The sequence below is a fragment of the Lissotriton helveticus genome, chromosome 2_1, assembly GCF_964261635.1.
Source record: "Lissotriton helveticus chromosome 2_1, aLisHel1.1, whole genome shotgun sequence".
NCBI lineage: Eukaryota > Metazoa > Chordata > Amphibia > Caudata > Salamandridae > Lissotriton > Lissotriton helveticus.
Window position 1 is genome coordinate 650,261,885 of NC_136059.1, and position 22,956 is coordinate 650,284,840.

Below are 22,956 nucleotides of genomic sequence, written 5' to 3' on the forward strand. Positions count from 1 at the left end.
TCGTCGCACCAGTATCCAAAAGAAAAGGCTCTACTACACCCGATGTGGCTACTGCAACATAAGGCCCACTCTGATCTACTGGAACCGACACTACTCCCTCTCTTTGTCTATGGCTGTCCTAGCAATCATTATAGTCAGCATTCTCACTCTCAACATAATAGTCATCAGCATAGTACTGAGTCGATCGACCAAATGTAATCTTCTGCTGATCAAAGCAATTCATAGAATTTGGTGGGGGAAAGGAACGTTCGTTCTGAGGAAATGCACCACGTTCTCTACCCCTAGACACTTGCTGAAAACCACCACGACCTCTCGGGCCGGCATACCACTCGCCCGTTATCGCAACACAGGGCACTCATTTTTATAATGACCTTCCTCCTTGCAATATGCACACTGATTCAAACCCAAGGGGGGTCTTGGAGGAAAATACCCAACGTTCTGTTGCGGCCTCTGAAATGGGGGAGGTTGCTGAAACTGTGGACGTTGCTGTGATTCTTGCTGATTCGAGCGAGGCGGATACGCCTGCTGCAAAAGAACCTTTGTCTTTAAATCTTTAGTCTTTTTCTCTACTCTATCTTTCTCGTCCTTGTCCCTATTCTCGTAGTACTGTGCAGTCACCAATATCTGGGCCGGCGAAGAAACAGCCCAAGTACTTTCAGAATCATTCAACTTATTACACAGTTCAGGAAGCAAATTAAAAACAAATTTGTCCACAAATAATCTTTGCCCACCCTCCGTACTCATGTCCTGACCACTATGATCTATAAATGTTTCTTCAAACCTAGTGAAGAAAACAGATACACTTTCGTCCTTCTTCTGCTTACAAGCTGCTAACTTGTCCCAATTTACTCGTAACGCTGGCATCATCGTTTTCATAAGATCTATAATTTTGCCAGGTAGATCTGCCACTAGAGCCTCAGGTTTAGCACCGCCAACCTGTCTAGCGTCTGCAGCAGCGATATTCACCCATGTATCACCTAACGCAATTGCATGATCCTCATGATGAAATTTTGCCCACAGAGGCTGAGGTACCACGTTACCCAACAGCATATCTATATCGGCTAAATTCATGATGCATGCGTCAACTGTCTGAGACAACTCCTTGTAATAACCAGCCGGATTTTTACGGGGGTCAGGTAAAGTCTGCTTAAGAGCCAAGACCTCTGCTCTCTTCCATGGCACATGTACCCATACTCGCTGAAAATGAGGCAGAACAGCTGGATTAGCGTTTGGGTCCCCTTCTTTCCAAAGTGGGGGAACTTCTCTCATGGGATATTGTCTCGCTTTCCTTCTAACAGAGGAATCAGGTTCATACAATGTCTGAGGCGGAAGGCTAGATCTAAAGGCTAGTATCGTCTCTACGGCATCTGTAATATCAGATTCCACTATCATCCCTTTAGCAAAATCCGACTGAACATCAAGTAGTTCCTGCGGGATCAAACCCAAATCATTATCTTCCCATTCCTGACGCAAAAACATACACATCATATTAAAAACATACCTCTGCTTAGGCGGTTCCCACTGAAAGAAAACATCCATGACCTATGGCAAACTATACCTTGAGGCATTTATAATCCATTTACGGGCCAACAAATCCAACACAGCCTGCTCCTCGGAACCAGGAAGCTGACTACGACTCTGCTTACGTTCCGAACCAGGGGTCATATTCAATGACCCAAACAATGGCGACAATAGACTAGAAACAGTCTCTGTCATTCGTTTTCGAATAGAAGGAGAAGAAGCAGTCATAAGAACAGGGGAATAAGTGTTTTGAGGCAAAGAAGGTGTAGGAATAAGAACAGTAGTTTCAGATGCCGAAGCGGAAGGCAAAGGAGTTCGAGGCAAAGCTGGTAGCAAAGCTGGCGACTCTAGAGCGGGTTGCGCAGGAGGAGGTAAAACCACCTGTGGAGTACTGGGTGGCTGAGCAACAGCAAGAGGTTGAACAACAAAGGGTGGAATAACCGGTGGTAATGGAGGCGCAGTAGCACCCTGCACATAAGGAGGTGGTAATCTCAGTAAATGAGACATCAAAGGATCTTTCTCAAGATCTTCAATCATTTTCGGAGGAGGAGACGGCAAGGCCGGATAACATTTATCTATGGCCATGCAACGTTGCCTATCTAACATCTCAATTGCTTTATCTTCTTCACTTTCCTTAAACTGCCTGGCAGCTTGCATTATCGACAACCCCTTTTCTCTCTTATCTCTTTTAGCTTGTTTTATTTCTCTCTGTTTGGCCTCTTTACGCCAAAGGCGAAAGGAGTCAAACATTGCCGGCCGGGCTTTCTTTTTAAATAATTTAACTTCCAAATTATCTAGAATCTCTGTGTCATAGCTACCATGATGTGGCAATTTTAAAACACAGTCTTTCCTAGTGTATCGGACCCATACTTCATTAAACATAATGGGGCCCACGCCGTGTTTAGAGTAGAGCTCATAAGTCGGAGTTCCAACTGGAGGTATCGGACATGAATCCTCCAATCGAGAATCCCTGTTACAACCACAACCAAACCAAGTACCAAATTTGCTACGATTAGGCATCTTCGCTCACTAATCGAGCTTCAAACTTCAAGGGATTATCTCTACCGATACACTCGTAAATATAGAAGACCCTCGGCTTTGGAAATTGCAATTTTCAAATCAAAGCTAAGGACAAAACAAACTAAGAACCGAAGGACCAAAAACTAAGGACTGGGAGCGGCCCACTTGCCGTACAAAGCATCACAAATGGGTCCAAGACAGGGCGACAGTCAGGGCAGCAGTCCTTTGTAGCCGTCAGGAAAGCGGGAAGCCTCGCAGAAAAGACCTTCAGTCCATATTCGACATGCCGGGGTCGATGAAGTGGTGGCCGTCCTCCAGAATTTCCTCACGAAGCTCCTCACGATCCTCGGGCTTGGACCGGTACCGCTAAAGTCGCCCCACGTTGGGCGCCAACTGAAGAACCGGGTTATTTAAGACCCGGCGGCGCCAGGGGAACGCCCAAAGTCTTCGGGTATCACCTGTCTTAGAACACAGAGACACAGAATCTTCTTGGTGGCGTCAAAGATCGAATTTATTGGCTGCAGCCAGTAACAGAAGTCCTAGAAGTCAACACGGTATGAGTTCTCAGGCGACTGCTCAACTTCACAAAGCAAGCCATCCCTTCCTATACAAAAAATTGTGCTTCAGGCATACATTCCTTATTTACAGTTTGACCACTCACATGTTTCCACGACAAAAAGCAGGAGCATGATGACAAGCCCATTTTTCAGTTTGTCCAGCCCATAATCAATCATTGGTTAAACTTAACATTTTTCATCAGACAGGTCAATCGGACCCATAATAAAAACGGGCACATCCCCATCGTAAATAGGTCATAAAGAAGGAACAGAAAGAGATGAGACGCAAGATAGAAAGGTGTGTGTGTGTATCATAAACTCAGCAATGTCCTGCTCTTTGATCTCTATCTCAATCAGCTAAAGGGCAAGAACTGGTTTGGCAAGGTAGGCTTCAGGCAGCAGGGTCAGTTCATTTTAAGTCAAACAGGAGTCAGCACAAACTCAAGCTAAGTTGCACGTGTCCCAGAAACTTGTTCAGCCACAGTCATGGGCCTATGTGAGGGCAACCACAAAATGGCTGCTACGCACAAAATGGAACCCAAGGGTTTCAGAACCAAATCGTCAAATACACAGTGAATCCATCAGAGTAACATGACGGAAACACACATGCTTGCTGAGCTCACTGTTTACGGTTCACTGTTACCAAATTCGTAACAGAACCACGACCATTATGACCCAGGGTCAGAATTCACGGAACCTCAGTGTCAGCGTGCTTTGTGAATGTGTGTGCGCTGTAAAGACGGCGATGTGAATGTTTGCGATGAAACCGTGTCTAGTGTAGTATTAATAAATCCACAGTTTCTAGAGTAGTAAATGCGTTTTGGTAAAATGCAAGGTCTAATATTTTTTGCTAGAATCAACCTGTGCGTCTCTGTGCATTTACGAATTATTCTGAGAGAAGCATTTTTGTATGTTCTGTGTTTGCAGCCATGTAACTGCTAAAAAATCTATCCTTTTTTCATAGAATTAGAAACCAGTTATTGCTTTTGTATTTGGAAAATGACTCATGGTTATACAGTAATATGCAGTATTTATATTTCTGATATGTGTGCAGTCATATTAGCCCGTCAAGAGTAATTAATAGTGTTGCTTGTCTAAAATGAGACTTGTGTTTAAAATCTACAATTCCCCAGTCAGTATACATACACTTCTGCAGATAGTCTGGGGCAGATTTACAACCCCCTTGTGCCTCTTTGTGGTTGTATTGTGTCACTTTTTTGATGTAATGTTGGTGCAAACAGTGCAGCAAATTGCTTATGTATTTGCAAAATGAGTTAGGGTTGTACAGTAAAATGCAGCGGTTAGATATATAGTAGGCCTTAGGGTATGGACTGCTTCAAATCCCTATGTACTATGTATGCAGTCTTGTATCTCCCTGCACACTTGTGTTTCACGTCTTCAATTCTCCACTCTGTATCCTTACACTTTCACCAAGCACCTTGTCACAGCTGTTGCACTATTGTAGTGACTCCTTCAGCAGTATGTGCTTATCCATTCACTATGTTAAAACTGAAGCACTTATAAATTCAGTTAGGCACTTTCCTTGCAGAACTGTAATCATGCAGTCAGTATCCAAGTACTCGTGTGGCAAAGTAGGTCTTCGGTCTTAGGGCATGAACTGCTTCAAATCGCTATGCACTATGCATGCAGTCTTGTATCTACCTGCACACTTGTGTTTCACATCTTCAATTCCCCAGTCTGTATCTTTACGCTTCCACAAAACACTCTGTCACTGCTGTTGCACTATTGTAGTGATCAATGCATCAGTATGTGCTTATCCATTCATTTTGTTAAAACTAAAGCACTTATAAATTCAGTCAGGCACTCTCCTTGCAGACGTGTTATCATTCAGTCAGTATTCAAGTACTCATGCAGCAAAGTATGGCTTAGGGCATGAAGTGCTTTAAATCCCAATGCACTATGCATGCAGTTTTGTATCTACGTGCACACTTGTCTTTCACACCTTCAATTCCCCAGTCTGTATCCTTTCACTTCCAGTAAACATTCTGTCATTGCTCTTGCACTATTGTAGTGACCCATTTAGCGGTATGTACTGATTATTCAGTGCACTAGAACTCAAACAATTATAGATTCACTCAGACACTCTCCTTACAGTACTGCAATTATTCATTCAGTACCCAAGCACTCTTGTAGCAAAGTAGGCCTCAGGACAAGGATTACTTCAAACCCGTATGCTGTATGCATGCACTCTTCTATCCATGTGCACATTTGTCTTTCATACCTTCAATTCCCCAGTTAGTTACCATGATGTTGCAGCAAATACTCTGGGTCTCACCTTGTATTGTTGTAGTGATGCATTGAGCACCATGTACTAATCCATTCACTGTTCCAAAATCCAACCACTTATAAATTCATTCAGGTACTCTTCTTGCAGATGTAGTTCTTGAAAATCATATGCAGTACGTATGCACTTCTGTTATCAGTTACACATTTGTTTTTTTATACTTAGTCATTGTAGATTGTTTTTGTTTAGTAATAGAATAGTATATTTTATAGATTTATTTTTATAACATTATATATATTTTTATAACAGATTCTATTGATCAACACTAGGAGAAATTAATCATGCCTAGAAAAAGTGAAAAGAGGAAAACATTTAATAAAGCTTTTTATTTGAAGAGAAGTCATCCACAAGATTTACCTGAACAACAGTCTGTGGTGAAAAAGAAAAAAATCTCCTGGTAAGAGAAGTAAGGATTTTCTAAAGAAGCTATCAAACACTAGTAATAGTGTGGAGAATGTGAAAATTAAAAATAATGTATCTGCAACAAATAAGAAAAACAAGAGAAAAAACTTAAATGATGGGAAATCATGTTCTAAAGAAAAAATGTATGGTAAAAGGAGGAAAAATCAATTTCAGGAAATTAGAAAAAGAATGTTTAACAATAGAGTTGTCTTAAACTTATTAAAGGATGTGAAGAAATGTAACAGAAAATCAGCCTTTCACAAGAAGAAGAAACATATTGAAAGTATTGTTGAGAAGGCTTTTGAATTAAAGAAAAAATATTTATGTTAGTAATCAATAGAATTTGATCACTAGATAAACCAATCCATTTAATGAAGGCCAAAAGTGAGTGGAGAAGACTAATTAACAGAACCAATTCTTCTGATTTTTTTGGGGTGAATGGAAACACAGTTCAAGTTCTGAGACTTTTTTTTTATGAAGAGAGTTATCTTCAGAGTAATGATTTGTTGCATGCAGTTGACACCAGTGGTCGAGCTTATGAGGTTAGAAATGGTTGTCCTATTGAGAAAGAGAAGATTGTTTCCAGAAATGCAGAAGAGGTGTTAGCTGAGGAAGTTTTAGGGAGACGTCCTAAAGCTCCAGTGTGCTCTTGAAATTGCAGTAGTATTTGTATTGTACGACAGGAGTCTATTGATTTTTTATACAATTTCTTACGTGACTATACTAAGAAAAGTGTTAATAAGAGATTAAGATGTTGCAAGGACTAGACCCTTGCGGAGTGGGAGAAAATACTGGTTTACAAGGTCATTCTCTGGCTTGTCTTTCTAAAAAAGTATGTTAAAGTGTTTTTCACCATCTCAGGATGTTAGCATTACATCATACTCAAATGAGGAAATTAGTCAGAACATTGTATTATGCAAAAAATGCAGCACTAATGTTAAGAAAGTTGAACAGAGCTCTTTAGCGTGGATCAGTATCAGATGTAATGAACGTTTGTGAAGAAATTGAGTTTAGTTACTTTGGTCCTGAGGAAGACAGTGCAGAAACTGATACATTAATAGAAGGAAATGTGGAAGAGAATGTACAACATTCTAGTACAAAAAAGTTTGAGCAAGAAATTACGAAGTTTGATGTGATTTCAGGTGAAAATCCAAATTATTCTTGTATCTGTTGTCGACGAACTCATTATAAAAATCAGACTAGGACTGTTGATCTGTATTTAAAAAGTGAAAAGAAAATAATAATGAGTGGAAGGAATTTGCAACTTATTTGTTGGTATAGAATTGATTTGATTTGGGTTCTGATCAAGGTATTTGTAAATATTGTTATAAGAAATTAGATGAGAACAAAATGCTTGCTAGAGCTGTGCATAATAATTTTGAGTTGGTAAAAATTCCTTCTGAACTGATGGATTTAAATACCTATGAGTCTATTCTTTTTCAATGTGTGCATCCATTTCAGGCTATTGTTCGTTTGGAGCCTAAGACAAGGAAATTGCCTCCTTCAGATTTACAGGGAGGATTAAAGGTAAGAGTTGTATATTTGCCTCTAGATTTAAAGAAAAATATTGAAACAATTGGTGTAGAAAATGCAGAAGATGAACCTCTAGTTAATTTAGTTAATGGCATTCCTACTAAGAGTAAGAAAATCTGGCAAGAATAAGTGGATGTTAGGAAAGTGAAAAAGGCAACATTTTATCTGGTAATAAAATAATCAGTACTATAAAAATGTGTATGTGGGAGAAGAAGAAATAACTGTAGAAGAAGATACTGACTCGTCAACTTCACAAATTGAAAAAGTGGACATATCCAGAACTGAAGAAATCTATGAACATTACAGTGTTCATCCACTTCATTCTAAAGAAGTGATGGGGAATACTATTGAGTTATTCCAAATGAAAGAAGCAAAGAGAAATCCCATAAGTGTATGGGAAGAAAGTTTGGAAGCTTGTTGTTTCCCTCAGTTGTTTCCAACAGGAAAAAGGAGGACGATATGATGAACGACCTGCGCAGATTTCTGCATCTGAATACCGGACATCAAGATTGTATGCAGAAGATCCAAGATTTCGACAATTTGTTTCATCTTTTGTTTGAGAGCGACTTGTCTGGACTTTCTTATGCAGTCAACCATATATTGAAAACAGGTGTACATCTGCAAAATGGTTCGGCAAAGGAACTTATGGATAAAGTACACGAGAAAGATAATGTTTTGGAATCTCAGCTGATTAATCTCATGGCATGTCAGTGTGGTACTAATGAGTACTGGTACCGTTGTCATGGAGAACTTAAATGTATGCTAAGGAACTTAGGAACTCCTACATGGTTCCTTACTCTAAGCTGTGCTGAATATGCTTGGGATGATTTACTTGAATTTCTTTGAGAGGCAAATCCAAATATAGTAAATATTGAATACAAGACACCTGGAGAAATGTGCTCTTTGGATACAGTTAATGTATGCAGACATTTCAATCATAGATTTGAAGCTATGATGTCTTTTATCACCAATAAAAAAAAATCCTTCTCTTGGAGAGGTTGTCGATTTCTTTTGGAGAAAGGAGTATCAAGCAAGAGGTGCTCCTCACATACATATGCTAATATGGATCAAAGATGCTCCCAAATTCGGAACAGATTCGGATGACACTGTGTTGTCTTTTATTGAAGAATATGCTACAAGTGCTATACCCAAAAGCACAGAAGAAAAAAACTTAAGACAACAAGTCTTACGATTCCAAAGCCATCGTTGTGGGAAATACTGTCGTTGAAAGTACAAGTCAAAGGAAAAGTTTTATACCAAATGTCGTTTTGATTTTCCACATCCTTTAATATTCAAAGGAAGAGTAAACAGTTTTATGTCAGCTATGAGACATACCATCAGAAGAAAGTCTCCAAAGAATACCTATAATTTGAGAAGAAGCGCAGAGTCAAAATATATAAATGATTATAATCCAGTTATTCTGTCCATGTGGAATGCTAACATGGATATTCAATACGTTGCAGACAATTCTATTGCTGTTGCTCGATATGTAACTTCCTACATAACAAAATCAGAAAAGACGGAATTGAAGGAAATGGGGGGAGAGATTTCAAACGAGAAGAGTCTAAGTAAGAATGTATACAGTTACAGTTTGAAGATGTTATCTCATCGAGAAATCAGAACGTATGAATGCTCAGATCGCTTATCATCTGCAAGTCTATCCTCCAAATCTAGGAGAATCATTTGGGTGAGTCTAGGTCTTGCTGCAAAACGAAATCGAGTACTTAAATCTTTACACGAAATTTAATATTTAGCTGAAAAAGAGCCAGAAAGTACAGATATTGTGAAAACAAATATGTTGGATACATTTTAGCCAAATAGAAGTCATCATCTTGAGAACATTTGTCTCTATGAAGTGCTGCAAAACTATACTTTTAAACGGAATATTACAGAAAATATCAGTAATGGAATATGTGCTGTGATTGGTTCTGAAAGATGTTTGGTGAAACAAAGAAAAGGACATTTGGTTAATCATCGAAAACTGAGTTGCGATACTCCTGACAAAATGGAATTTTACTATTTAGCTCTTTTGCAACTCTTCAATCCGTGGCATTCAGAATTGGAATTACTTGGAGATTTTCAGAGCTACGAAGATTCGTTCAACGCTACTAAAGATACTATAGAGCGTCATGTTTTTGCTAATTATGTGAAAATGTTGAACGACGAAATTGAGCAAGATGCTACAATTGCAGCTGAGATTGCTAGAGACAGTTCTCAAGACAGTCAAACTTCTGCTCCGTTGAGTCAGGATCAACTAGGAGAACCCATTGTTCAAAATGAAGCAGCAATTGCCATGGATGAGGTGCAAACAGCAATGTATCAAGCTCAAGAACATGTAACAAACTTAGAAAACTTGGAAGAACAACTAATTGTTGAGCAAAAACAAATATATGAGCAAGTCAGAGAAAAGATTGACCACAGATTACTTCATGAAAAGAAAGAGTGCTCATGCACGTCATTTCAACCTCTCCGAATGTACGTAAGTGGACAAGATGGAAAAGGAAAAAGTTTTTTAAATTAAAGTAATTACAACTTTTCTACAGAAAAGAACTGAGTCGCATTTATCTTGTGTTGTCACTGCTCCAACTGGGTTGGCAGCTCACAATATTAAAGGAATTACTTTACATAATTTACTAATGCTACCAGTAGAGCATGAAAACGAATTGGAATACCACAAGCTATCTGGAGATGCTTGTTGTGAAGTTTCAAGAGTCTTAAAGAAAATGAAACTTCTCATTGTTGATGAGGTAAGCATGGTATCAAACTTAATGCTTGCCTTTGTGTGTTTAAGAATGCAGCAAATTCTTAAAACAGAGTACAACGTGCTATTTGGAGGAAAGCACGTCATAGTTTTTGGAGATCTACTGCAACTTAGTACTGTAAAAGGACAACCAGTATTTAAAAGACTTGCACATGAAGATACGAGTAAGTCTTTGGGTACCATTGGAAATGTTAACATTTGGTCATATTTTGAATATAAGGAACTAAATGCTGATCATGGAACTATTCTTCAAGATATAAGAATTGGAAAAGTGACTGAACATGGCAAACAAGCTTTACAGAGGCGTTTACTTTCTAATTTATTTCCAAATTAAAATATTGTTCCTGAGAAAATATATATGAGAATTGCAGAAGACAAATCTGTAATCTGCTTAATGTAAACACTGCGTGAATGTTCTATATTTAATGAAGAAATTTTAAAGTTGGAAAATGAAGAAATTATAAAATTGGAAGCTATTGATAAAATAGAGCATGAAGGAATCACTATTATTTTGACAGAAATGTTGAAGACTGAAGAACCGGGTTATTTAAGACCCGGCGGCGCCAGGGGCATGCCCAAAGTCTTCGGGTATCACCTGTCTTAGAACACAGAGACACGGGACTCTTCTTGGTGGCGTCAAAGATCAAATTTATTGGCTGCAGCCAGTAACAGAAGTACTAGAAGTCAACACGGTATGAGTTCTCAGGAGATTGCTCAATTTTACAAAGCAAGTCAGCCCTTTTTATGCCAAAAATCACATTCCAGATAAATACCTAACATTTACAAACTGTCCAATCACATGTATCCACACCCAAAGTATCGCATGACGGTAAAACCCACTTTTCAGTTGCCCAGCCCATCTCAATTTTCGGTCAAACCCAACATTCTTCTTCAGACAGGTCGAACGAACCCATAATAAAAAAGGGCACATCCCCATCATAAATAGACCATAAAGTAAGGAGCAGAAACAGGTGTGAGTAGGATAAGGCATATTTGTGTGCAATAAAGTTTTACGATGTCCTGTGCTCTGTTCCTTAATCTTGATCAGCTAAAGGGCAGGAACTGGTTTAACAAGGTCAGCTTGAGGCAACAGGGTCAGTTCACTCAGGTCAAACAGGAGTCAGCACGAACTGGAGGTACATGTACTTAAAGGACTTGTTCAGCCACAGTCATCGGCCTATGTGAGGGCAACCACAAAATGGCTGCCATACACAAAATGGAACCCAAGGTTTCAGAACGAAATCCCTAACTAGTGAATCCATCGGTCTAACGTGATGAAAACACTCATACTTGTCGTACTAACTAGTTACGGTTCGCTAATATCAAATTCGTAATGAAACCATGACCTTTATGAAACGGGTTCAGAATTCACGGAACCTCAGACCCTCCTTTTGCCCTTACATAGGCAATAACCTACACTCACTTCAATCTGAGTCCAGGTCTATATTCATCAGATCATCAAGATGTTGCTGGAGCATAATCCTATTACTTAGTACCTCTCTTGGGACAGGTCTCCTTGCACACGTAGTAGCACAGAGGCCACATATAGCAGGAGTGCACTGCACACAAAGACAGAACAGGAAAAGAATCGCTAAAGCCATCCCAATGATCATCAGAATCTTCCATCCCCAGGTCGATAACAGTTCCCAAAACCATCCAGTTAACAACCAATCTCCTTTGTCCACATGTATAGACTCGGAGATCTTATGTAACCTGGAAATGGCCTGGTAAATTGTCGGAGCATTGTCTGGAATGAAAACGCAGCAGCTCGATTGAATCACTTTACATACTCCACCTCGATCTGCGAGTATGACGTCTAAAACCATACGATTTTGTAACGTCATAAGGCGATCCTCTTGAAGCTCAGCTGTCAGATTACTAAGGGCACCAGCAGATTAGTTTATGGTGGATTCAACCACTCTCGTCAACTGTCGTAAACCTCTACTGTTAGCCATAGGTCCCAAAAATGGTAAGAAACCCTTAAAGAAGTCTCCCACTTCTTGTCCAGCAGTATCTTCCTGATCGAAGACACCTCTAACAACTCTTGTCTTGTAGTAATCTGAAGCAACAGTATACGTAGGAGGCAACAAGTATCCAACATAACACGTTCCCGAAAAATCAGGGGGCAACCATGTATATGCTCTGTTGTAACAAACAAAATATGTGCCCTTAGCTGCCAAAAACGGCAGAGCTTTCGGATTTTTGCCAATACCTTGCAGACAAAATTGACCTCGGAGGGGTACCACCCAAATCGGAGGTGACCTCTTTCGTTTCTGCCTTTCACTCAGACTAACACTGTAACCAGTTGTGTTCCATCCAACATAAGCCGCTAACTCTTCCTTAGGAATAGTCCTATACATGTCGATATCTCTGCTCATATTCATAACTCCCTTCACCAAAGCTCGATTACTTAAGTTATCTCTCATGGATGGTAGAGGATAAACTTCCAGGGCGTAAATGAACATAGTCTGAAAAGCCCATATCGACCCATTCTGACTAAACGGTAAAATCAGATAAGGAACAACTCTACCTGTAGTATGTGGCATAAGACCACACACCCAGCAATTAGTAATGTTCACTACCAACTGATGCTGGTGTAGTAGCTGTATGAATGTGTTATGTACAAATTCTGACCTTCTAATGTGCTCGTGTTCAGGTAGGACATGAAAAGAATGCACAGAAGTAGCAGTAGAAAAAGACATAGGCTGGGAGGTGGGTGCAGAAGTCAATTGGGTAAGGAAAACAATCCCACCCGCCAATGCTAACGTCATGCTTAAAAACATCAGGACACATGTTATCAGAAAACATTTGCTGTACATTAATTTACACAGTTTCATTTTAGAGTTCTTTCTCTCAGCAGCTCTCTCTGTCCCAGGAAACTCCATACTCTAACCGTGCTGTTCGCGGCAGTTGGTTCTTCCGTGCTAAGGAATGCGTCTGTCAGTCCAGGGAACGCTCTGAAACCAACCAGAACCGTCAACCTTGTGTCTATGGCCTGCAATCCCCAGTCTTTATACCGCGACCCTACAGCTGAGCTTGGATGGCAGCTCGAAAAAGAAAAATAGGCCAAAACTGTTTCTTGGATGAGAGAGTGCAGTTCTCCAAAAGCAAAAGGAGGAAAAAAATTAAACTTTAATTGTCAATTGTTTCTCGGTCGTAAATTATAACGGCCTTTACCAGGCACTGTGTGATCTGTGAATAAAAGTTCAGGCTCAGTGGTGTCCAATCTCAATTGTGGAGGTACAGCTGCTTGTAGAATGTCGTCGTCCTCTCTTTCAGAATTTGTCCCTACTAGATGTGCATCGCTAAAAGGCATGAACTTCGGTACTCGTTCTGTCTCTGAATCACCAACACCATCACGGATCCACTGGTCGTACAGCAGAGGTAAAGGCACCCTCTTACAATGTACGCCGTGAATCCAATTTTTCTTCCCAAAGACCTTCACCGAAGTTCTTGTGGACAGGAGCACTTGGTGGGGGCCGGTCCAGCGGGGCTGCTCGTTTTTGGTCCGCTGAAAATTCCTCACTAGACCCAGTCACCGGGATTGATGGTGTGACCTGGATCCACAGATGCTGGTGGCAAGTTATCATGAACCTGTTGATGCAAGACACGCAATTTAGCCGTCAAATTATACAAATAGTCCACCAACACAGGATATTCAATGTCACTAAACTTCACTGGCCTCGGCACTCCCCACACATTCGCCGGACGGCCAAAAAACAATTTCATAGGGACTAAGGCTAATCCGGGAATGTACTGTAGATCTAGTTGACAAAAGTGCCAACGGCAAAGCATCTGGCCATTGAAGACCAGAACTCGCCTGAATTTTGGCTAACTTTAGCTTCAAAGTGCCATTATAGCACTCAACTAAACCAGCTGATTGGGGAGGATTTGCAGCGTGGAATTTCTGACGAATTCCCAACCCTTCACACACTCTTTTCATCACCTTCCCTACGAATTCACTTCCATTATCACTCCATACCATACTTGGCAACCCAAACCTAGGGAAATATTCTTTGACCAGGACTTTAGCAGTGGACGAGGCAGTATTATCTTTTAGGGGGATGCTTCTACCCATCTAGAAAAGGCACAAACAACTACAAGGACGTATTTCAGGTTGTTACACCTTTCCATGTGGATAAAATCCAATTTCAAAACCTCGAACAGATAAGTCGGAGGAGCAAAGTGACCAGCTGGAGTTGGGGTTCCCTTGCCAGGATTATACATCAGACACACCATGCAATTCTTGACCACATTCTCCGCACACTTGGGAATTCCAGCATTCTGCCATACTGGAGCCAACAACTTACAAATCCCTTTCACACTGATTTGAGACAAACCATGGGCCATAGTAACCACTGCAAGCACGTACGCATCTGACAATTCAACCCAACAACCAGTCGAATCCAAACTACCCGTAGTTTCTCTCCAAACATTCTTCTCACTTTCAGTAGCTTCAGCCTGTATCGATTTCACACTCTCAATCGTATCTTCGCACATTCCAACATTACCAATCCATCTCACAGGGCCTGCCACATACATTCGACTCATCAGATTTCTTGCTGTGTCTTTCGCAACTTCATCCGCAAACGCATTACCACGGCCAACATCATCCGTAACCTTCCGATGAGCACTACACTTCACAATCGCAACTTGCTTCGGCAAAGTAAGTGATTCGAGAAGCTCATTGACCAATCGTCCATGCTGGATTTTAGTTACATGGGAAGTAAGGAACCCACGCTCTCTCCACAAACGCCCAAAACTGTGAGCAACACCAAACGCATACTGATTATCGGTATAAACATTCACTCGTTTTCCTTCCGACAACACACACGCTCTAGTCAGTGCAATCAACTCTGCTGCTTGCACAGAATTCTGTGGTATACGTGCTGTCTCAACAACTGTATTTAATGTCGTTACGGCATATGCTGCAGTCGTATCACCATTCGGGAGCTTGTAGCATGACCCATCAACCCATAGTGTACCATCAGGATCCAAAAGAGGAGTGTCTTTCAAGTCGACTCTCCCTCTTGTTTCCTCTTCCGTCCTCAAAAGACAATCATGCTGTTCCTGACCATCTGTATCCACAGAGATCGGCAATAATGTCGCTGGATTCAGTACATTGCACCGCTTGATGTGCACATGACTAGCCGAAAGCGTCAATTCATAACCCGACAACCTCGCACTAGTAAGGTGCTGTGTCTTAGTCCTGTTTAATAAGGTATCCACTGCATGTGGACCCATCACAATCAGCGTATTATCCATCACCAGTCCAGCAGACTGTCGGATAGAAACAGCCGCTGCCGCTGTAGCTCTCAAGCAACTCGGCAACGCTCTAGCTACCGGATCTAACGTTGATGAAAAATACGCGCATGGACGCTGCTTGTCCCCAAAAGATTGGGTCAACACTGACAACGCACATCCCTCTCTCTCATGCACATACAACACGAAAGGCTTGCTATAGTCTGGAGTACCCAATACAGGAGCCGAACACAATGCATCACGCAACTCACAAAAACTTTTCTGACAATCGTCAGACCACGGAAGAGGATTCGGTGTATCTTTACAAGTCAAAGCCAACAGAGGTTTCGCTAATAGAGAGAAATTTGGAATCCACTGTCTACAATACGACGTGATACCCAAGAAAGCACGCACTTCTCTCTGTGTGCTTGGTACAGTCATTTGCGCAATCGCTTGAATTCGTTCTGGGGTCAACCTTCTTCCCTCCTTTGACAAGAGATGACCTAAGTAGGTCACTTCTTGGCACCAATACTGCAACTTAGAAGGTGACACTTTATGATGCAAGTCCGACAAATGTCGCAACAAAGAAAGAGTAGCTTCTTTATAAGTTTTCTCATCATCAGCGGCCACTAACAGATCATCCATATACTGAATAAGAGCAGCACCAGCAGGCAACACAAGAGTATCAAGTTGAGTTTTCAAAGCCTGGCTATAAATAGAAGGACTTTCGCAATAGCCTTGGGGAGCTCTCTTAAACCGGAAGCTTCGGCCTCCTAAAGAGAAGCCAAAAATATCTCTACTCTCCTCAGCAATTGGAATGCTGAAGAAAGCATTTTTCAAGTCTATGACTGAAAACCAGGCAGCTGAAGCAGGAATCAAAGTCAGCAAAGCAGTAATATCCGGGACAACTGGAAACTGTGGCACGACAATTTTGTTAACCTCTCTAAGATCGATCACAAACCTGTAAACAGGTGGCTGAGAAGAGTCAGTGCGCTTTAGGACAGGCAAAACCGGACTGTTACACACATTACCTCTTGTTTCTTCAATCACATCTTTCTCAATCAAATCATAGATGATCGCTAAAAGCGCTCTTTCACCATCGCTAGAAATCCTATACTGGGGAATGCGCGGCAATTTAACATTCGCTTTAAGCGTTACAACGTAAGGTGGAATCTCCAAAAGACCCACATCATTAGGACCAGTAGCCCAAAGAGTATCAGGGAGAGAACGCAATTCCGGTGGAAGCCGATCTTTAGACAAATACATCGGAGAGATCACTTTCTTACCCAATGTAAGCTGTACTCCCGCAGGAGAACAACGTATTGTTGCATGCAACCTTTTCAACAAATCCAAGCCTAACAAATTCTCACCACAACCTGTCGTTAAAATGAGAGGTGCTTCCAATTCACAAGGCCCTATCGAAAGAGACAAAGGACTAGAAACTGGATTACGAACTGGGGCGCCAGAGAATCCTACTGAAACATTAGTTAAGCCAGACAAAGGTGTGCCAGGGAGTTTAGAGTGCATGATAGAACTCTTCGCTGCACCAGTATCCAAAAGAAAAGGCTCTACCACACCCGATGTGGCTACTGCAACATAGGGCCCACTCTGATCTACTGGAACTGACACTACTCCCTCTCTTTGTCCATGGCTGTCCTAGCAATCATTATAGTCAGCATTCTCACTCTCAGCATAATAGTCATCAGCATAGTACTGAGTCGATCGACCAGATGTAGTCTTCTGTTGATCAAAGCAATTCATAGAATTTTGTGGAGGAAAGGAACGTTCGTTCTGAGGAAATGCACCTCGTCTTCTACCCCTTGACACTTGCTGAAAACCACCACGGCCTCTCCCGGGCCGGCATACCACTCAAGCGTTGTCGTAAAACAGGGCACTCATTTTTATAATGGCCTTCCTCCCTACAATACGCACACTGATTCAAACCCAATGGGGGTCTTGGAGGAAAATACCCAACGTTCTGTTCCGGTCTCTGAAATGGCGGAGGTTGCTGAAACTGTGGGCGTTGCTGTGATTCTTGCTGATTCGAGCGAGGCAGATACGCCTGCTGAAAAAGAACCTTCGTCTTTAAGTCTTTAGTCTTTTTCTCTACTCTATCTTTCTCGTCCTTATCCCTATTCTCATAGTACTGTGCAGTTGCCAATATCTGGGCCGACGAAGAAACAGCCCAAGAACTTTCAGAATCTTTCATCTCATTAGAAAGTTCAGGGAGCAAATTAAAGACAAATTTGTCCACAAATAATCTTTGCCCACCTTCCATACTCATGTACTGACCACTATGATCTATAAATGTTTCTTCAAACCTAGTGAAGAAATCAGATACACTTTCATCTTTCTTCTGCTTACATGCTGCTAACTTATCCTAATTCACTCGTAAAGCAGGCATCATCGTCTTCATTAAATTAATAAATAAATTAATAAAGTTTCAGGTTTAGCACCTCCCTGTTGTCTACCATCCGCAGCAATAATATTTGCCCAAGTATCTCCTAATTCTACCGCATGATTCTCATGACGAATCTTTGCCCATAGAGGTTGAGGTACTACATTACCCAACAGCATATCTATGTCTGCCAAATTCATGATGCATGCGTCAACTGTCTGGGACAATTCTTTGTAATAGCCAGCAGGATTCTTACGGGGATCAGGTAAGGTCTGCTTAAGAGCCAAGACCTCTGCTCTCTTCCAAGGGACATGTACCCATACTCGCTGAAAATGAGGCAGAATAGCTGGATTAGCGTTTGGGTCCCCTTCCTTCCAAACTGGGGGAACTTCTCTCATGGGATACTGTCTCGCTTTTCTCCTAACAGAGGAATCAGGTTCAAACAGTCGCTGAGAAGGGAAATCGCTCCTTAACGCAAGTACCATCGCAACTGCATTCTCAATTCCGGGACCCACTATCGTCCCTTTTGCAAACTTAGACTGGACATTTAGCAATTCTACAGGGACTGAACCCAAATCATTATCTTCCCATTCCTCACGAAGGAAAGTACACATAACTTCAAAAACATACCTTTGCTTGGGTGCTTCCCACTGCTGGAAAACATCCATAACTGACTCTAAGTTATACCTCGAAACATTCTAAACCCATCTGCGAGCCAAGAGATCTAACACTGCCCGTTCTTCGGGACCAGGTAGCTGACTACGCATTTGTTTACGTGCAGAAACAGGGGTCATACGCAATGACCCAAGGAAAGGAGACAAAAGACCAGTAACAGTATCAGTCATTCGTTGTCGAGCAGAAGGAGAAGCTGTCATAAGGACAGGAGACAAAGTATTTTGAGGCGATAGAAGCGTAGGGTTAGTAGCAAGAGAAGTTGAAGGTACAGGAGAATAAGGTAAAGTAGTTCCAGACAAAACCGATAGCAAAGTCGGGGGCCCCAGATGAGGCTGCGCCGTAGGAGGAAGAACCAGCTGAGGAGGAGCCGGTGGCAGAACAGCAACAAGAGGTTGTGCAACTGGAGGTTGCGGTGGTGCCGTAGCACTCTGTGCATAAGGGAGTGGCAATCTCAACAAATGTGACATCAAAGGGTCCTTCGTTGCATTCTCAAGAATAGGTGGCAATGATGGATAACATTTATCAATAGCCATATTATGTTGTCTATCTAACACCTCAATTGCTTTATCTTCTTCGTCTTCTTTAAACTGCCTGGCAGCTTGCATTATTGATACATCCTTTTCTCTTTTATCTCTTTTAGCTTGTTTAATTTCTCGTTGTCTGGCTTCTTTACGCCAAAGGCGAAAGGAGTCAAACATTGCCGGCCGGGCTTTCTTCTTAAATAGTTTAACTTCCAAATTATCTAGAATCTCTGTGTCATAGCTACCATGATGTGGCCATTTTAAAACACCGTCTTTCCTAGTGTATCGGACCCATACTTCATTGAACGTAATGGGGCCCACGCCGTGTTTAGAGTAGAGCTCATAAGTCGGAGTTCCAACTGGAGGTATCGGACACGAATCCTCCAATCGGGAATCCCTGTTACAACCACAACCAACCCAAGTACCAAATTTGCTACGATTAGGCATCTTCGCTCACTAATGTAAATGTAAATGTAAATGTAAATGTACATGTATTCATATAGCGCAAATCACCGACACGGTATCTAAGCGCTTGCTTAGGGAACCCGTCCTGGTATTCCCCTGTGAGATACCCCGGCAGGGTATCCACAAGGTAAAAAGCCAGGCATCCCGCCGCGAGGGGCCGTAGTGGAGATTAAGCAAGCTATTGCCCAGAGTCGCAGAGTGTGACCCCGTGAGTCGAGTAGGCACCGGAGCGAGAATTATCGAGTCCGTGGAATTTTAGAGCCCGAGACACGCCGAGGCAGGGAATCGAACCCTGGTCCATGGCCGATCTCAGCTTCCGGGTCTGCCGCCTCTAACCACTGAGCCACACTTCTCCACTAATCGAGCTTCAAACTTCAAGGGATTATCTCTACCGATACACTCGTAAATATACAAGACCCTCGGCTTTGGAAATTGCAATTTTCAAATCAAAACTAAGGACCAAACAAACTAAGAACCAAGAACTAAGGACTGGGAGTGACCCACTTATACTTAACTGAGGTATCAGTCATGCCACCAGAAGACCTGTCTATCGTCTCGCCGTACAAAGCATCACAAATGGGTCCAAGACAGGACGACAGTCAGGGCAGCAGTCCTTCGTAGCCGTCAGGAAAGCGGGAAGCCTCGCAGAAAGACCTTCAGTCCACATTCGACATGCCGGGGTCGATGAAGTGGTGGCCGTCCTCCAGAATTTCCTCACAAAGCTCCTCACGATCTTCAGGCTTGGACCGGTACCGCTGAAGTCGCCCACGTTGGGCGCCAACTGAAGAACCGGGTTATTTAAGACCCGGCGGTGCCAGGGGCACGCCCAAAGTCTTCGGTATCACCTGTCTTAGAACACAGAGACACAGGACTCTTCTTCTTGGTGGCGTCAAAGATCAAATTTATTGGCTGCAGCCAGTAACAGAAGTCCTAGAAGTCAACACGGTATGAGTTCCCAGGCGACTGCTCGATTTTACAAAGCAAGTCATCCATTTTTATGCCAAAAATCACATTCCAGACAAATACCTAACATTTACAAACTGTCCAATCACATGTATCCACACCCAAAGTATCGCATGATGGTAAAACTTACTTTTCAGTTGCCCAGCCCATCTCAATTTTCGGTCAAACCCAACATTCTTCTTCAGACAGGTCGAACGAACCCATAATAAAAAAGGGCACATCCCCATCGTAAATAGACCATAAAGAAAGGAGCAGAAACAGGTGTGAGTAGGATAAGGCATATTTGTGTGCAATAAAGTTTTACGATGTCCTGTGCTCTGATCCTTAATCTTGATCAGCTAAAGGGCAGGAACTGGTTTAACAAGGTCAGCTTCAGGCAACAGGGTCAGTTCACTCAGGTCAAACAGTAGTGAATCCATCGGTCTAACGTGATGAAAACACTCATACTTGTCGTACTAACTAGTTACGGTTCGCTAATATCAAATTCGTAACGAAACCATGACCTTTATGAAACGGGTTCAGAATTCACGGAACCTCAAGACAAAATTGGATTCTTTAGAGAAATCGATATCTAAAACTGCTAGTTTAGAAAAGAATCGATATGCATGTATAAACTGTTGGGTAATTTTATGACATAATTTGAATGTGGAAAAAGGTTTAGTAAATGGAGCAATGGGTAAAGTTGTTGATTTAGTTAATTATCCAAATAGAGATGGTATTGAATTTTTGAAAATCAAATTTGATCAAATTGATGAAGTACAACAATTCAGTCGTTGTTCAGCTCAGTTTTTGCTTGTAAAAGATTTATATGTTCGCAGAAAACAGTTTCCTGTTTCTTTGGCGTATGCGGTGACCATTCATAAATCTCAAGGTTTAAGTGCTTTGGTGAATATTCGAAGTACCGTGTTTAAAGAGGGTATGGCATATATGGCTTTGTCTCGGGTCAGAACTTTATCTGGATTGTACTTGATTGATTTTGATGAGACAAAGATTAGTGCAGATGCAAATTTTGTGAAAGAGTACAATAGGTTAAGAAGAGAATATGCTCCCAATTTAGGTCAATATCCAGTATTTGAAAAGTGTGTGGTAGGTCGAAAAAGAAGATATGAGAATATCTGTAGTGAAGGTATAGAGAAAGAAAAAAAACAAGATAAAGTTGTGATTGCAAGCAAAAAGAAAAAGGACACTGTTGAAGAGATTGTTGGTTATGAATTTGAAAATAGTTTTGGTGTCAACTGCTATGCTAATGTAGTTGTTAATGTTGTTTTTCTTCTTGAAAGTTTGCAACAGCAAATTGTTGAAAATCTGTTTATGAGAAATGTAGTAGTGATAAAAGTGAAATACAGTGTTTCTGATATTCTAAATCTATTGGACATATGTTCTGGTTGTACTCAATTTACACAGAATATTCAGCAAGATTGTCAAGAATTTTTAATGTATATGCTTGTGGTATTGGAAAATAAAGGTATAGATATTGAAAATCTTTTTGGCCTTTCTTATATATGGGAACATTATTGTGAAAATTGTTTGTTTACATGTAGCACTAATATAGACACTGAAAGATTCATTTATTTGAATTTACCAGACTGTGAATCAGTTTCTTTTAACAACCTAGTTAGAGGAGCAAGTCAAAACATGGAGTGTAGCCAATTTAAATCAAAAATGTCATCAAGATTATTCATAGAAAGATATGGACAGTATATCATTTTAATGATGCAACGTTGTACAGCTGATGGAAGAAAATTGGAAACTTTAATTAAAAATGTTGTAGCTACTCAAGTATCAATATCAAGAAGAACCTTTGTAGCTCTAGCAATTATTTTTCATTATGGTCCTTCTACAACATCTGGACATTACACTGCTTATTTAAAATGTGAGAAAGGTTGGATTCATTGCAATGATAGTCAATTGGTTTTTAAACAACGTTTGCCTAAAGGATTACCAAATTGTTACCTAATATTCTTAAAGCCAAAGTTTTAGGAACACAATTTGGCCTTTCAGGATTACTATTGGACAACTTCCAAACAAAGGATTTGACGCATGCTATTTCGCCTTGAGGAAAAGTATCTAAAACAATTAAGGACTTTTTGTTGTATATTTTGTCAGCATATATTTCTAAAGAACATTATTTACGGTGTATGGAAATTAATAATAATGTTTTGTTGTTTTATCATTGTTTGAGTTGTTTCATATTTACGTAAGAAATTGCTCTTAGAAAAAAACATTTAACATATGTTTTATTTCTATTTTTTAGATTGTTATTGAGAATGTTGAATGGGGTTTTTTAAGATAATCATATTGGTTGTCTTTTTTTATGCCTGCTGTTATGTGATGAGTACAATTGAAATCACTGTTTCTAATGAAATTCAATATATTCTGAGAACAGCAAAAAAGGCAAATGAAATGTTTTACGAATTATTTTGTGTTGCAAAATATATATTGTAACTGTGTTTTTTCTTGTCTTCCACGGATGCTAATTTTATAATATATATTTTTTGTATTATTTATTATTTTTAAGGTAAGTATAAGTAACTATACAAAATGGGCAATGTGTTGTCCTTGTACACAGCTGAAGAAACAAGAGTTGGATGGAC